At 52.9% G+C, this 15,133-nt stretch overlaps 5 non-coding genes across 5 annotated transcripts; all 5 read right to left on the reverse strand.

The window, feature by feature from the left end:
* Window positions 1-306: 306 nt before the first annotated feature.
* On the reverse strand, window positions 307-398 carry trnay-gua (transfer RNA tyrosine (anticodon GUA)). Its single transcript is given in 2 exon segments — window positions 307-342; window positions 362-398. It is a non-coding gene; the product is annotated as a tRNA-Tyr (tRNA).
* A 2,410-nt stretch (window positions 399-2,808) lies between these two features.
* On the reverse strand, window positions 2,809-2,900 carry trnay-gua (transfer RNA tyrosine (anticodon GUA)). Its single transcript is given in 2 exon segments — window positions 2,809-2,844; window positions 2,864-2,900. It is a non-coding gene; the product is annotated as a tRNA-Tyr (tRNA).
* A 2,437-nt stretch (window positions 2,901-5,337) lies between these two features.
* On the reverse strand, window positions 5,338-5,429 carry trnay-gua (transfer RNA tyrosine (anticodon GUA)). The gene is given in 2 exon segments: window positions 5,338-5,373; window positions 5,393-5,429. It is a non-coding gene; the product is annotated as a tRNA-Tyr (tRNA).
* Window positions 5,430-7,839: 2,410 nt separating this feature from the next.
* Window positions 7,840-7,931, reverse strand: trnay-gua (transfer RNA tyrosine (anticodon GUA)). The gene is given in 2 exon segments: window positions 7,840-7,875; window positions 7,895-7,931. It is a non-coding gene; the product is annotated as a tRNA-Tyr (tRNA).
* A 3,661-nt stretch (window positions 7,932-11,592) lies between these two features.
* Window positions 11,593-11,684, reverse strand: trnay-gua (transfer RNA tyrosine (anticodon GUA)). The gene is given in 2 exon segments: window positions 11,593-11,628; window positions 11,648-11,684. It is a non-coding gene; the product is annotated as a tRNA-Tyr (tRNA).
* Between the last annotated feature and the right edge of the window lie 3,449 nt (window positions 11,685-15,133).

The following is a 15,133-nucleotide window of genomic DNA, read 5'->3' on the forward strand; positions in this document are numbered from 1 at the left end:
TGGCGGCCGTCCCGAGCGTGAGGGAGCAGCCGAGAGCGCTGTCTGACTGATAGACGACTTCTTTTGCCTGAAAGTGAGTGCTGAGTGTTTCAAAGTGTTGCTGCTCAATGGCACTCCCTGCTGGTGAGCAGACACAAATGCTCAAGCAAAACAGCTGTGTGCTGGTGGACGCAGAGAGCATTAAAGTTCGAGACAAGAAAAAGAGTTGTCTTGTGCCTTCGTGGCAACATGATGCACTATAAAGTGAAGAGAGGAGCTTTGAGCGAAATGCTGCTTACCACCCGCTTACTGCAAAAGCACGCGAGCTCCTTCGAGCCGGAATTGAACCAGCGACCTAAGGATGACTTTGCTTTGTATTCCACTACAGTCCTCCGCTCTACCAGCTGAGCTATCGAAGGGAAGCGGCGAAGGTGCTTTTGTTTGCCGATAGTTTGCCGTGCGCATTTTGACGCTTCTGGCCTGGCGGAGTCACGTGCGCGTCATCGGTACCTGCTCGTGCCGCAGCGTTGGTGGGACTGTGAGCTGCCAGCTACTCTCCACAGCCTGGATAACGCGTCTGACTACAAATCAGAAGATTGTAGGTTTGACTCCTATCTGGCTCGGAGTTTTTTGCAAACAGCGCGTTATAAATGTAAACACCTTGCAAGATGCCCCACATGGCAGCGCTGCCTGGCCGCTTGCATGGCAAGTGCCTTCTCAGCGCAGCAGGCAGCACGTCAGTCTCCTAATGCGAAGATCCTGAGTTGAATCTTCGGAGAAGGCGTCAGTGCTGGCAAAGTCGTTTTTTGGGCTTCTCTCACCTTTGCTGGATGTGAAAAGCAAGAAATCTTGCTGACGACATGGGAGAAAAAGATTTGCTGTCCGTTTTTCCCGTCTGACAGGGGTTCAGTGACGCGAGAGCCCATTTCGTTCTGAATAATTGCTCTAAGCCAAAAGGAAAGTGGAGAATGCGGGCATCGATCCCGCTACCTCTCACATGCTAAGCGAGCGCTCTACCATTTGAGCTAATTCCCCGGTCGCTTTATGCATGGTGCTTTAGTTTGCTCCTCAGTAGCCTCTTCGCACTCGCCGCCACGCAGCTCCGCGACCGGCAGAGAAATCCTGCTTGAGGATTGGCCCACTCCTTGACTTCATTAAATACTTTGCTCCAATCGGCGTTGCCGAGCAGCAGTAGGACGTGAAGCCACAGCAACGATGAAAGAAGCCGAGAAGACCCCGAGACTGCGGCAGGGAAGCGAGGTGAGCGGAAAGTGGCGGCCGTCCCGAGCGTGAGGGAGCAGCCGAGAGCGCTGTCTGACTGATAGACGACTTCTTTTGCCTGAAAGTGAGTGCTGAGTGTTTCAAAGTGTTGCTGCTCAATGGCACTCCCTGCTGGTGAGCAGACACAAATGCTCAAGCAAAACAGCTGTGTGCTGGTGGACGCAGAGAGCATTAAAGTTCGAGACAAGAAAAAGAGGTGTCTTGTGCCTTCGTGGCAACATGATGCACTATAAAGTGAAGAGAGGAGCTTTGAGCGAAATGCTGCTTACCACCCGCTTACTGCAAAAGCACACGAGCTCCTTCGAGCCGGAATTGAACCAGCGACCTAAGGATGACTTTGTTTTGTATTACACTACATTCCTCCGCTCCACCAGCTGAGCTATCGAAGGGAAGCGGCAAAGGTGTTTTTGTTTGCCGATAGTTTGCCGTGCGCATTTTGACGCTTCTGGCCTGGCGGAGTCACGTGCGCGTCATCGGTACCTGCTCGTGCCGCAGCGTTGGTGGGACTGTGAGCTGCCAGCTACTCTCCACAGCCTGGATAACGCGTCTGACTACAAATCAGAAGATTGTAGGTTTGACTCCTATCTGGCTCGGAGTTTTTTGCAAACAGCGCGTTATAAATGTAAACACCTTGCAAGATGCCCTACATGGCAGCGCTGCCTGGCCGCTTGCATGGCAAGTGCCTTCTCAGCGCAGCAGGCAGCACGTCAGTCTCCTAATGCGAAGATCCTGAGTTGAATCTTCGGAGAAGGCGTCAGTGCTGGCAAAGTCGTTTTTTGGGCTTCTCTCACCTTTGCTGGATGTGAAAAGCAAGAAATCTTGCTGACGACATGGCAGAAAAAGATTTGCTGTCCATTTTTCCCGTCTGACAGGGGTTCAGTGACGCGAGAGCCCATTTCGTTCTGAATAATTGCTCTAAGCCAAAAGGAAAGTGGAGAATGCGGGCATCGATCCCGCTACCTCTCACATGCTAAGCGAGCGCTCTACCATTTGAGCTAATTCCCCGGTCGCTTTGTGCATGGTGCTTTAGTTTGCTCCTCAGTAGCCTCTTCGCACTCGCCGCCACGCAGCTCCGCGACCGGCAGAGAAATCCTGCTTGAGGATTGGCCCACTCCTTGACTTCATTAAATACTTTGCTCCAATCGGCGTTGCCGAGCAGCAGTAGGACGTGAAGCCACAGCAACGATGAAAGAAGCCGAGAAGACCCCGAGACTGCGGCAGGGAAGCGAGGTGAGCGGAAAGTGGCGGCCGTCCCGAGCGTGAGGGAGCAGCCGAGAGCGCTGTCTGACTGATAGACGACTTCTTTTGCCTGAAAGTGAGTGCTGAGTGTTTCAAAGTGTTGCTGCTCAATGGCACTCCCTGCTGGTGAGCAGACACAAATGCTCAAGCAAAACAGCTGTGTGCTGGTGGACGCAGAGAGCATTAAAGTTCGAGACAAGAAAAAGAGTTGTCTTGTGCCTTCGTGGCAACATGATGCACTATAAAGTGAAGAGAGGAGATTTGAGCGAAATGCTGCTTACCACCCGCTTACTGCAAAAGCACGCGAGCTCCTTCGAGCCGGAATTGAACCAGCGACCTAAGGATGACTTTGCTTTGTATTCCACTACAGTCCTCCGCTCTACCAGCTGAGCTATCGAAGGGAAGCGGCAAAGGTGCTTTTGTTTGCCGATAGTTTGCCGTGCGCATTTTGACGCTTCTGGCCTGGCGGAGTCACGTGCGCGTCATCGGTACCTGCTCGTGCCGCAGCGTTGGTGGGACTGTGAGCTGCCAGCTACTCTCCACAGCCTGGATAACGCGTCTGACTACAAATCAGAAGATTGTAGGTTTGACTCCTATCTGGCTCGGAGTTTTTTGCAAACAGCGCGTTATAAATGTAAACGCCTTGCAAGATGCCCCACATGGCAGCGCTGCCTGGCCGCTTGCATGGCAAGTGCCTTCTCAGCGCAGCAGGCAGCACGTCAGTCTCCTAATGCGAAGATCCTGAGTTGAATCTTCGGAGAAGGCGTCAGTGCTGGCAAAGTCGTTTTTTGGGCTTCTCTCACCTTTGCTGGATGTGAAAAGCAAGAAATCTTGCTGACGACATGGCAGAAAAAGATTTGCTGTCCATTTTTCCCGTCTGACAGGGGTTCAGTGACGCGAGAGCCCATTTCGTTCTGAATAATTGCTCTAAGCCAAAAGGAAAGTGGAGAATGCGGGCATCGATCCCGCTACCTCTCACATGCTAAGCGAGCGCTCTACCATTTGAGCTAATTCCCCGGTCGCTTTGTGCATGGTGCTTTAGTTTGCTCCTCAGTCGCCTCTTCGCACTCGCCGCCACGCTGCTCCGCGACCGGCAGAGAAATCCTGCTTGAGGATCGGCCCACTCCTTGACTTCATTAAATACTTTGCTCCAATCGGCGTTGCCGAGCAGCAGTAGGACGTGAAGCCACAGCAGCGATGAAAGAAGCCGAGTAGATCCCGAGACTGCGGCAGGGAAGCGAGGTGAGCGGAAAGTGGCGGCCGTCCCGAGCGTGAGGGAGCAGCCGAGAGCGCTGTCTGACTGATAGACGACTTCTTTTGCCTGAAAGTGAGTGCTGACTGTTTCAAAGTGTTGCTGCTCAATGGCATTCCCTGCTGGTGAGCAGACACAAATGCTCAAGCAAAACAGCTGTGTGCTGGTGGACGCAGAGAGCATTAAATTTCGAGACAAGAAAAAGAGGTGTCTTGTGCCTTCGTGGCAACATGATGCACTATAAAGTGAAGAGAGGAGCTTTGAGCGAAATGCTGCTTACCACTCGCTTACTGCAAAAGCACGCGAGCTCCTTCGAGCCGGAATTGAACCAGCGACCGAAAGATGACTTTGCTTTGTATTCCACTACAGTCCTCCGCTCTACCAGCTGAGCTATCGAAGGGAAGTGGCAAAGGTGCTTTTGTTTGCCGATAGTTTGCCGTGCGCATTTTGACGCTTCTGGCCTGGCGGAGTCACGTGCGCATCATCGGTACCTGCTCGTGCCGCAGCGTTGGTGGGACTGTGAGCTGCCAGCTACTCTCCACAGCCTGGATAACGCGTCTGACTACAAATCAGAAGATTGTAGGTTTGACTCCTATCTGGCTCGGAGTTTTTTGCAAACAGCGCGTTATAAATGTAAACACCTTGCAAGATGCCCCACATGGCAGCGCTGCCTGGCCGCTTGCATGGCAAGTGCCTTCTCAGCGCAGCAGGCAGCACGTCAGTCTCCTAATGCGAAGATCCTGAGTTGAATCTTCGGAGAAGGCGTCAGTGCTGGCAAAGTCGTTTTTTGGGCTTCTCTCACCTTTGCTGGATGTGAAAAGCAAGAAATCTTGCTGACGACATGGCAGAAAAAGATTTGCTGTCCGTTTTTCCCGTCTGACAGGGGTTCAGTGACGCGAGAGCCCATTTCGTTCTGAATAATTGCTCTAAGCCAAAAGGAAAGTGGAGAATGCGGGCATCGATCCCGCTACCTCTCACATGCTAAGCGAGCGCTCTACCTCTCACATGCTAAGCGAGCGCTCTACCATTTGAGCTAATTCCCCGGTCGCTTTGTGCACGGTGCTTTAGTTTGCTCCTCAGTAGCCTCTTCGCACTCGCCGCCACGCAGCTCCGCGACCGGCAGAGAAATCCTGCTTGAGGATTGGCCCACTCCTTGACTTCATTAAATACTTTGCTCCAATCGGCGTTGCCGAGCAGCAGTAGGACGTGAAGCCACAGCAACGATGAAAGAAGCCGAGAAGACCCCGAGACTGCGGCAGGGAAGCGAGGTGAGCGGAAAGTGGCGGCCGTCCCGAGCGTGAGGGAGCAGCCGAGAGCGCTGTCTGACTGATAGACGACTTCTTTTGCCTGAAAGTGAGTGCTGAGTGTTTCAAAGTGTTGCTGCTCAATGGCACTCCCTGCTGGTGAGCAGACACAAATGCTCAAGCAAAACAGCTGTGTGCTGGTGGACGCAGAGAGCATTAAAGTTCGAGACAAGAAAAAGAGGTGTCTTGTGCCTTCGTGGCAACATGATGCACTATAAAGTGAAGAGAGGAGCTTTGAGCGAAATGCTGCTTACCACCCGCTTACTGCAAAAGCACGCGAGCTCCTTCGAGCCGGAATTGAACCAGCGACCTAAGGATGACTTTGCTTTGTATTCCACTACAGTCCTCCGCTCTACCAGCTGAGCTATCGAAGGGAAGCGGCAAAGGTGCTTTTGTTTGCCGATAGTTTGCCGTGCGCATTTTGACGCTTCTGGCCTGGCGGAGTCACGTGCGCGTCATCGGTACCTGCTCGTGCCGCAGCGTTGGTGGGACTGTGAGCTGCCAGCTACTCTCCACAGCCTGGATAACGCGTCTGACTACAAATCAGAAGATTGTAGGTTTGACTCCTATCTGGCTCGGAGTTTGTTGCAAACAGCGCGTTATAAATGTAAACACCTTGCAAGATGCCCCACATGGCAGCGCTGCCTGGCCGCTTGCATGGCAAGTGCCTTCTCAGCGCAGCAGGCAGCACGTCAGTCTCCTAATGCGAAGATCCTGAGTTGAATCTTCGGAGAAGGCGTCAGTGCTGGCAAAGTCGTTTTTTGGGCTTCTCTCACCTTTGCTGGATGTGAAAAGCAAGAAATCTTGCTGACGACATGGCAGAAAAAGATTTGCTGTCCGTTTTTCCCGTCTGACAGGGGTTCAGTGACGCGAGAGCCCATTTCGTTCTGAATAATTGCTCTAAGCCAAAAGGAAAGTGGAGAATGCGGGCATCGATCCCGCTACCTCTCACATACTAAGCGAGCGCTCTACCATTTGAGCTAATTCCCCGGTCGCTTTGTGCACGGTGCTTTAGTTTGCTCCTCAGTAGCCTCTTCGCACTCGCCGCCACGCAGCTCCGCGACCGGCAGAGAAATCCTGCTTGAGGATTGGCCCACTCCTTGACTTCATTAAATACTTTGCTCCAATCGGCGTTGCCGAGCAGCAGTAGGACGTGAAGCCACAGCAACGATGAAAGAAGCCGAGAAGACCCCGAGACTGCGGCAGGGAAGCGAGGTGAGCGGAAAGTGGCGGCCGTCCCGAGCGTGAGGGAGCAGCCGAGAGCGCTGTCTGACTGATAGACGACTTCTTTTGCCTGAAAGTGAGTGCTGAGTGTTTCAAAGTGTTGCTGCTCAATGGCACTCCCTGCTGGTGAGCAGACACAAATGCTCAAGCAAAACAGCTGTGTGCTGGTGGACGCAGAGAGCATTAAAGTTCGAGACAAGAAAAAGAGGTGTCTTGTGCCTTCGTGGCAACATGATGCACTATAAAGTGAAGAGAGGAGCTTTGAGCGAAATGCTGCTTACCACCCGCTTACTGCAAAAGCACGCGAGCTCCTTCGAGCCGGAATTGAACCAGCGACCTAAGGATGACTTTGTTTTGTATTCCACTACAGTCCTCCGCTCCACCAGCTGAGCTATCGAAGGGAAGCGGCAAAGGTGCTTTTGTTTGCCGATAGTTTGCCGTGCGCATTTTGACGCTTCTGGCCTGGCGGAGTCACGTGCGCGTCATCGGTGCCTGCTCGTGCCGCAGCGTTGGTGGGACTGTGAGCTGCCAGCTACTCTCCACAGCCTGGATAACGCGTCTGACTACAAATCAGAAGATTGTAGGTTTGACTCCTATCTGGCTCGGAGTTTTTTGCAAATAGCGCGTTATAAATGTAAACACCTTGCAAGATGCCCTTCATGGCAGCGCTGCCTGGCCGCTTGCATGGCAAGTGCCTTCTCAGCGCAGCAGGCAGCACGTCAGTCTCCTAATGCGAAGATCCTGAGTTGAATCTTCGGAGAAGGCGTCAGTGCTGGCAAAGTCGTTTTTTGGGCTTCTCTCACCTTTGCTGGATGTGAAAAACAAGAAATCTTGCTGACGACATGGCAGAAAAAGATTTGCTGTCCGTTTTTCCCGTCTGACAGGGGTTCAGTGACGCGAGAGCCCATTTCGTTCTGAATAATTGCTCTAAGCCAAAAGGAAAGTGGAGAATGCGGGCATCGATCCCGCTACCTCTCACATGCTAAGCGAGCGCTCTACCATTTGAGCTAATTCCCCCGTCGCTTTGTGCACGGTGCTTTAGTTTGCTCCTCAGTAGCCTCTTCGCACTCGCCGCCACGCTGCTCCGCGACCGGCAGAGAAATCCTGCTTGAGGATCGGCCCACTCCTTGACTTCATTAAATACTTTGCTCCAATCGGCGTTGCCGAGCAGCAGTAGGACGTGAAGCCACAGCAGCGATGAAAGAAGCCGAGTAAATCCCGAGACTGCGGCAGGGAAGCGAGGTGAGCGGAAAGTGGCGGCCGTCCCGAGCGTGAGGGAGCAGCCGAGAGCGCTGTCTGACTGATAGACGACTTCTTTTGCCTGAAAGTGAGTGCTGAGTGTTTCAAAGTGTTGCTGCTCAATGGCACTCCCTGCTGGTGAGCAGACACAAATGCTCAAGCAAAACAGCTGTGTGCTGGTGGACGCAGAGAGCATTAAAGTTCGAGACAAGAAAAAGAGTTGTCTTGTGCCTTCGTGGCAACATGATGCACTATAAAGTGAAGAGAGGAGCTTTGAGCGAAATGCTGCTTACCACCCGCTTACTGCAAAAGCACGCGAGCTCCTTCGAGCCGGAATTGAACCAGCGACCTAAGGATGACTTTGCTTTGTATTCCACTACAGTCCTCCGCTCTACCAGCTGAGCTATCGAAGGGAAGCGGCAAAGGTGCTTTTGTTTGCCGATAGTTTGCCGTGTGCATTTTGACGCTTCTGGCCTGGCGGAGTCACGTGCGCGTCATCGGTACCTGCTCGTGCCGCAGCGTTGGTGGGACTGTGAGCTGCCAGCTACTCTCCACAGCCTGGATAACGCGTCTGACTACAAATCAGAAGATTGTAGGTTTGACTCCTATCTGGCTCGGAGTTTTTTGCAAACAGCGCGTTATAAATGTAAACACCTTGCAAGATGCCCCACATGGCAGCGCTGCCTGGCCGCTTGCATGGCAAGTGCCTTCTCAGCGCAGCAGGCAGCACGTCAGTCTCCTAATGCGAAGATCCTGAGTTGAATCTTCGGAGAAGGCGTCACTGCTGGCAAAGTCGTTTTTTGGGCTTCTCTCACCTTTGCTGGATGTGAAAAGCAAGAAATCTTGCTGACGACATGGCAGAAAAAGATTTGCTGTCCGTTTTTCCCGTCTGACAGGGGTTCAGGGACGCGAGAGCCCATTTCGTTCTGAATAATTGCTCTAAGCCAAAAGGAAAGTGGAGAATGCGGGCATCGATCCCGCTACCTCTCACATGCTAAGCGAGCGCTCTACCATTTGAGCTAATTCCCCGGTCGCTTTGTGCATGGTGCTTTAGTTTGCTCCTCAGTAGCCTCTTCGCACTCGCCGCCAAGCAGCTCCGCGACCGGCAGAGAAATCCTGCTTGAGGATTGGCCCACTCCTTGACTTCATTAAATACTTTGCTCCAATCGGCGTTGCCGAGCAGCAGTAGGACGTGAAGCCACAGCAACGATGAAAGAAGCCGAGAAGACCCCGAGACTGCGGCAGGGAAGCGAGGTGAGCGGAAAGTGGCGGCCGTCCCGAGCGTGAGGGAGCAGCCGAGAGTGCTGTCTGACTGATAGACGACTTCTTTTGCCTGAAAGTGAGTGCTGAGTGTTTCAAAGTGTTGCTGCTCAATGGCACTCCCTGCTGGTGAGCAGACACAAATGCTCAAGCAAAACAGCTGTGTGCTGGTGGACGCAGAGAGCATTAAAGTTCGAGACAAGAAAAAGAGGTGTCTTGTGCCTTCGTGGCAACATGATGCACTATAAAGTGAAGAGAGGAGCTTTGAGCGAAATGCTGCTTACCACCCGCTTACTGCAAAAGCACGCGAGCTCCTTCGAGCCGGAATTGAACCAGCGACCGAAGGATGACTTTGCTTTGTATTCCACTACAGTCCTCCGCTCTACCAGCTGAGCTATCGAAGGGAAGCGGCAAAGGTGCTTTTGTTTGCCGATAGTTTGCCGTGCGCATTTTGACGCTTCTGGCCTGGCGGAGTCACGTGCGCGTCATCGGTACCTGCTCGTGCCGCAGCGTTGGTGGGACTGTGAGCTGCCAGCTACTCTCCACAGCCTGGATAACGCGTCTGACTACAAATCAGAAGATTGTAGGTTTGACTCCTATCTGGCTCGGAGTTTGTTGCAAACAGCGCGTTATAAATGTAAACACCTTGCAAGATGCCCCACATGGCAGCGCTGCCTGGCCGCTTGCATGGCAAGTGCCTTCTCAGCGCAGCAGGCAGCACGTCAGTCTCCTAATGCGAAGATCCTGAGTTGAATCTTCGGAGAAGGCGTCAGTGCTGGCAAAGTCGTTTTTTGGGCTTCTCTCACCTTTGCTGGATGTGAAAAGCAAGAAATCTTGCTGACGACATGGCAGAAAAAGATTTGCTGTCCGTTTTTCCCGTCTGACAGGGGTTCAGTGACGCGAGAGCCCATTTCGTTCTGAATAATTGCTCTAAGCCAAAAGGAAAGTGGAGAATGCGGGCATCGATCCCGCTACCTCTCACATACTAAGCGAGCGCTCTACCATTTGAGCTAATTCCCCGGTCGCTTTGTGCATGATGCTTTAGTTTGCTCCTCAGTAGCCTCTTCGCACTCGCCGCCACGCAGCTCCGCGACCGGCAGAGAAATCCTGCTTGAGGATTGGCCCACTCCTTGACTTCATTAAATACTTTGCTCCAATCGGCGTTGCCGAGCAGCAGTAGGACGTGAAGCCACAGCAACGATGAAAGAAGCCGAGAAGACCCCGAGACTGCGGCAGGGAAGCGAGGTGAGCGGAAAGTGGCGGCCGTCCCGAGCGTGAGGGAGCAGCCGAGAGCGCTGTCTGACTGATAGACGACTTCTTTTGCCTGAAAGTGAGTGCTGAGTGTTTCAAAGTGTTGCTGCTCAATGGCACTCCCTGCTGGTGAGCAGACACAAATGCTCAAGCAAAACAGCTGTGTGCTGGTGGACGCAGAGAGCATTAAAGTTCGAGACAAGAAAAAGAGGTGTCTTGTGCCTTCGTGGCAACATGATGCACTATAAAGTGAAGAGAGGAGCTTTGAGCGAAATGCTGCTTACCACCCGCTTACTGCAAAAGCACGCGAGCTCCTTCGAGCCGGAATTGAACCAGCGACCTAAGGATGACTTTGTTTTGTATTCCACTACAGTCCTCCGCTCCACCAGCTGAGCTATCGAAGGGAAGCGGCAAAGGTGCTTTTGTTTGCCGATAGTTTGCCGTGCGCATTTTGACGCTTCTGGCCTGGCGGAGTCACGTGCGCGTCATCGGTGCCTGCTCGTGCCGCAGCGTTGGTGGGACTGTGAGCTGCCAGCTACTCTCCACAGCCTGGATAACGCGTCTGACTACAAATCAGAAGATTGTAGGTTTGACTCCTATCTGGCTCGGAGTTTTTTGCAAATAGCGCGTTATAAATGTAAACACCTTGCAAGATGCCCTTCATGGCAGCGCTGCCTGGCCGCTTGCATGGCAAGTGCCTTCTCAGCGCAGCAGGCAGCACGTCAGTCTCCTAATGCGAAGATCCTGAGTTGAATCTTCGGAGAAGGCGTCAGTGCTGGCAAAGTCGTTTTTTGGGCTTCTCTCACCTTTGCTGGATGTGAAAAACAAGAAATCTTGCTGACGACATGGCAGAAAAAGATTTGCTGTCCGTTTTTCCCGTCTGACAGGGGTTCAGTGACGCGAGAGCCCATTTCGTTCTGAATAATTGCTCTAAGCCAAAAGGAAAGTGGAGAATGCGGGCATCGATCCCGCTACCTCTCACATGCTAAGCGAGCGCTCTACCATTTGAGCTAATTCCCCGGTCGCTTTGTGCATGGTGCTTTAGTTTGCTCCTCAGTAGCCTCTTCGCACTCGCCGCCACGCTGCTCCGCGACCGGCAGAGAAATCCTGCTTGAGGATCGGCCCACTCCTTGACTTCATTAAATACTTTGCTCCAATCGGCGTTGCCGAGCAGCAGTAGGACGTGAAGCCACAGCAGCGATGAAAGAAGCCGAGTAAATCCCGAGACTGCGGCAGGGAAGCGAGGTGAGCGGAAAGTGGCGGCCGTCCCGAGCGTGAGGGAGCAGCCGAGAGCGCTGTCTGACTGATAGACGACTTCTTTTGCCTGAAAGTGAGTGCTGAGTGTTTCAAAGTGTTGCTGCTCAATGGCACTCCCTGCTGGTGAGCAGACACAAATGCTCAAGCAAAACAGCTGTGTGCTGGTGGACGCAGAGAGCATTAAAGTTCGAGACAAGAAAAAGAGGTGTCTTGTGCCTTCGTGGCAACATGATGCACTATAAAGTGAAGAGAGGAGCTTTGAGCGAAATGCTGCTTACCACCCGCTTACTGCAAAAGCACGCGAGCTCCTTCGAGCCGGAATTGAACCAGCGACCTAAGGATGACTTTGCTTTGTATTCCACTACAGTCCTCCGCTCTACCAGCTGAGCTATCGAAGGGAAGCGGCAAAGGTGCTTTTGTTTGCCGATAGTTTGCCGTGCGCATTTTGACGCTTCTGGCCTGGCGGAGTCACGTGCGCGTCATCGGTACCTGCTCGTGCCGCAGCGTTGGTGGGACTGTGAGCTGCCAGCTACTCTCCACAGCCTGGATAACGCGTCTGACTACAAATCAGAAGATTGTAGGTTTGACTCCTATCTGGCTCGGAGTTTTTTGCAAACAGCGCGTTATAAATGTAAACACCTTGCAAGATGCCCCACATGGCAGCGCTGCCTGGCCGCTTGCATGGCAAGTGCCTTCTCAGCGCAGCAGGCAGCACGTCAGTCTCCTAATGCGAAGATCCTGAGTTGAATCTTCGGAGAAGGCGTCACTGCTGGCAAAGTCGTTTTTTGGGCTTCTCTCACCTTTGCTGGATGTGAAAAGCAAGAAATCTTGCTGACGACATGGCAGAAAAAGATTTGCTGTCCGTTTTTCCCGTCTGACAGGGGTTCAGTGACGCGAGAGCCCATTTCGTTCTGAATAATTGCTCTAAGCCAAAAGGAAAGTGGAGAATGCGGGCATCGATCCCGCTACCTCTCACATGCTAAGCGAGCGCTCTACCATTTGAGCTAATTCCCCGGTCGCTTTGTGCACGGTGCTTTAGTTTGCTCCTCAGTAGCCTCTTCGCACTCGCCGCCACGCAGCTCCGCGACCGGCAGAGAAATCCTGCTTGAGGATTGGCCCACTCCTTGACTTCATTAAATACTTTGCTCCAATCGGCGTTGCCGAGCAGCAGTAGGACGTGAAGCCACAGCAACGATGAAAGAAGCCGAGAAGACCCCGAGACTGCGGCAGGGAAGCGAGGTGAGCGGAAAGTGGCGGCCGTCCCGAGCGTGAGGGAGCAGCCGAGAGCGTTGTCTGACTGATAGACGACTTCTTTTGCCTGAAAGTGAGTGCTGAGTGTTTCAAAGTGTTGCTGGTCAATGGCACTCCCTGCTGGTGAGCAGACACAAATGCTCAAGCAAAACAGCTGTGTGCTGGTGGACGCAGAGAGCATTAAAGTTCGAGACAAGAAAAAGAGGTGTCTTGTGCCTTCGTGGCAACATGATGCACTATAAAGTGAAGAGAGGAGCTTTGAGCGAAATGCTGCTTACCACAAAAGCACGCGAGCTCCTTCGAGCCGGAATTGAACCAGCGACCTAAGGATGACTTTGCTTTGTATTCCACTACAGTCTTCCGCTCTACCAGCTGAGCTATCGAAGGGAAGCAGCAAAGGTGCTTTTGTTTGCCGATAGTTTGCCGTGCGCATTTTGACGCTTCTGGCCTGGCGGAGTCACGTGCGCGTCATCGGTACCTGCTCGTGCCGCAGCGTTGGTGGGACTGTGAGCTGCCAGCTACTCTCCACAGCCTGGATAACGCGTCTGACTACAAATCAGAAGATTGTAGGTTTGACTCCTATCTGGCTCGGAGTTTTTTGCAAACAGCGCGTTATAAATGTAAACACCTTGCAAGATGCCCCACATGGCAGCGCTGCCTGGCCGCTTGCATGGCAAGTGCCTTCTCAGCGCAGCAGGCAGCACGTCAGTCTCCTAATGCGAAGATCCTGAGTTGAATCTTCGGAGAAGGCGTCAGTGCTGGCAAAGTCGTTTTTTGGGCTTCTCTCACCTTTGCTGGATGTGAAAAGCAAGAAATCTTGCTGACGACATGGCAGAAAAAGATTTGCTGTCCGTTTTTCCCGTCTGACAGGGGTTCAGTGACGCGAGAGCCCATTTCGTTCTGAATAATTGCTCTAAGCCAAAAGGAAAGTGGAGAATGCGGGCATCGATCCCGCTACCTCTCACATGCTAAGCGAGCGCTCTACCATTTGAGCTAATTCCCCGGTCGCTTTGTGCATGGTGCTTTAGTTTGCTCCTCAGTAGCCTCTTCGCACTCGCCGCCACGCTGCTCCGCGACCGGCAGAGAAATCCTGCTTGAGGATCGGCCCACTCCTTGACTTCATTAAATACTTTGCTCCAATCGGCGTTGCCGAGCAGCAGTAGGACGTGAAGCCACAGCAGCGATGAAAGAAGCCGAGTAAATCCCGAGACTGCGGCAGGGAAGCGAGGTGAGCGGAAAGTGGCGGCCGTCCCGAGCGTGAGGGAGCAGCCGAGAGCGCTGTCTGACTGATAGACGACTTCTTTTGCCTGAAAGTGAGTGCTGAGTGTTTCAAAGTGTTGCTGCTCAATGGCACTCCCTGCTGGTGAGCAGACACAAATGCTCAAGCAAAACAGCTGTGTGCTGGTGGACGCAGAGAGCATTAAAGTTCGAGACAAGAAAAAGAGGTGTCTTGTGCCTTCGTGGCAACATGATGCACTATAAAGTGAAGAGAGGAGCTTTGAGCGAAATGCTGCTTACCACCCGCTTACTGCAAAAGCACGCGAGCTCCTTCGAGCCGGAATTGAACCAGCGACCGAAGGATGACTTTGCTTTGTATTCCACTACAGTCCTCCGCTCTACCAGCTGAGCTATCGAAGGGAAGCGGCAAAGGTGCTTTTGTTTGCCGATAGTTTGCCGTGCGCATTTTGACGCTTCTGGCCTGGCGGAGTCACGTGCGCGTCATCGGTACCTGCTCGTGCCGCAGCGTTGGTGGGACTGTGAGCTGCCAGCTACTCTCCACAGCCTGGATAACGCGTCTGACTACAAATCAGAAGATTGTAGGTTTGACTCCTATCTGGCTCGGAGTTTTTTGCAAACAGCGCGTTATAAATGTAAACACCTTGCAAGATGCCCCACATGGCAGCGCTGCCTGGCCGCTTGCATGGCAAGTGCCTTCTCAGCGCAGCAGGCAGCACGTCAGTCTCCTAATGCGAAGATCCTGAGTTGAATCTTCGGAGAAGGCGTCACTGCTGGCAAAGTCGTTTTTTGGGCTTCTCTCACCTTTGCTGGATGTGAAAAGCAAGAAATCTTGCTGACGACATGGCAGAAAAAGATTTGCTGTCCGTTTTTCCCGTCTGACAGGGGTTCAGTGACGCGAGAGCCCATTTCGTTCTGAATAATTGCTCTAAGCCAAAAGGAAAGTGGAGAATGCGGGCATCGATCCCGCTACCTCTCACATGCTAAGCGAGCGCTCTACCATTTGAGCTAATTCCCCGGTCGCTTTGTGCACGGTGCTTTAGTTTGCTCCTCAGTAGCCTCTTCGCACTCGCCGCCACGCAGCTCCGCGACCGGCAGAGAAATCCTGCTTGAGGATTGGCCCACTCCTTGACTTCATTAAATACTTTGCTCCAATCGGCGTTGCCGAGCAGCAGTAGGACGTGAAGCCACAGCAACGATGAAAGAAGCCGAGAAGACCCCGAGACTGCGGCAGGGAAGCGAGGTGAGCGGAAAGTGGCGGCCGTCCCGAGCGTGAGGGAGCAGCCGAGAGCGTTGTCTGACTGATAGACGACTTCTTTTGCCTGAAAGTGAGTGCTGAGTGTTTCAAAGTGTTGCTGGT

The sequence above is a fragment of the Somniosus microcephalus genome, unplaced genomic scaffold (genome assembly GCF_052327205.1).
Source record: "Somniosus microcephalus isolate GS21.2 unplaced genomic scaffold, FLI_Smic_1.0 scaffold63, whole genome shotgun sequence".
Lineage (NCBI taxonomy): Eukaryota > Metazoa > Chordata > Chondrichthyes > Squaliformes > Somniosidae > Somniosus > Somniosus microcephalus.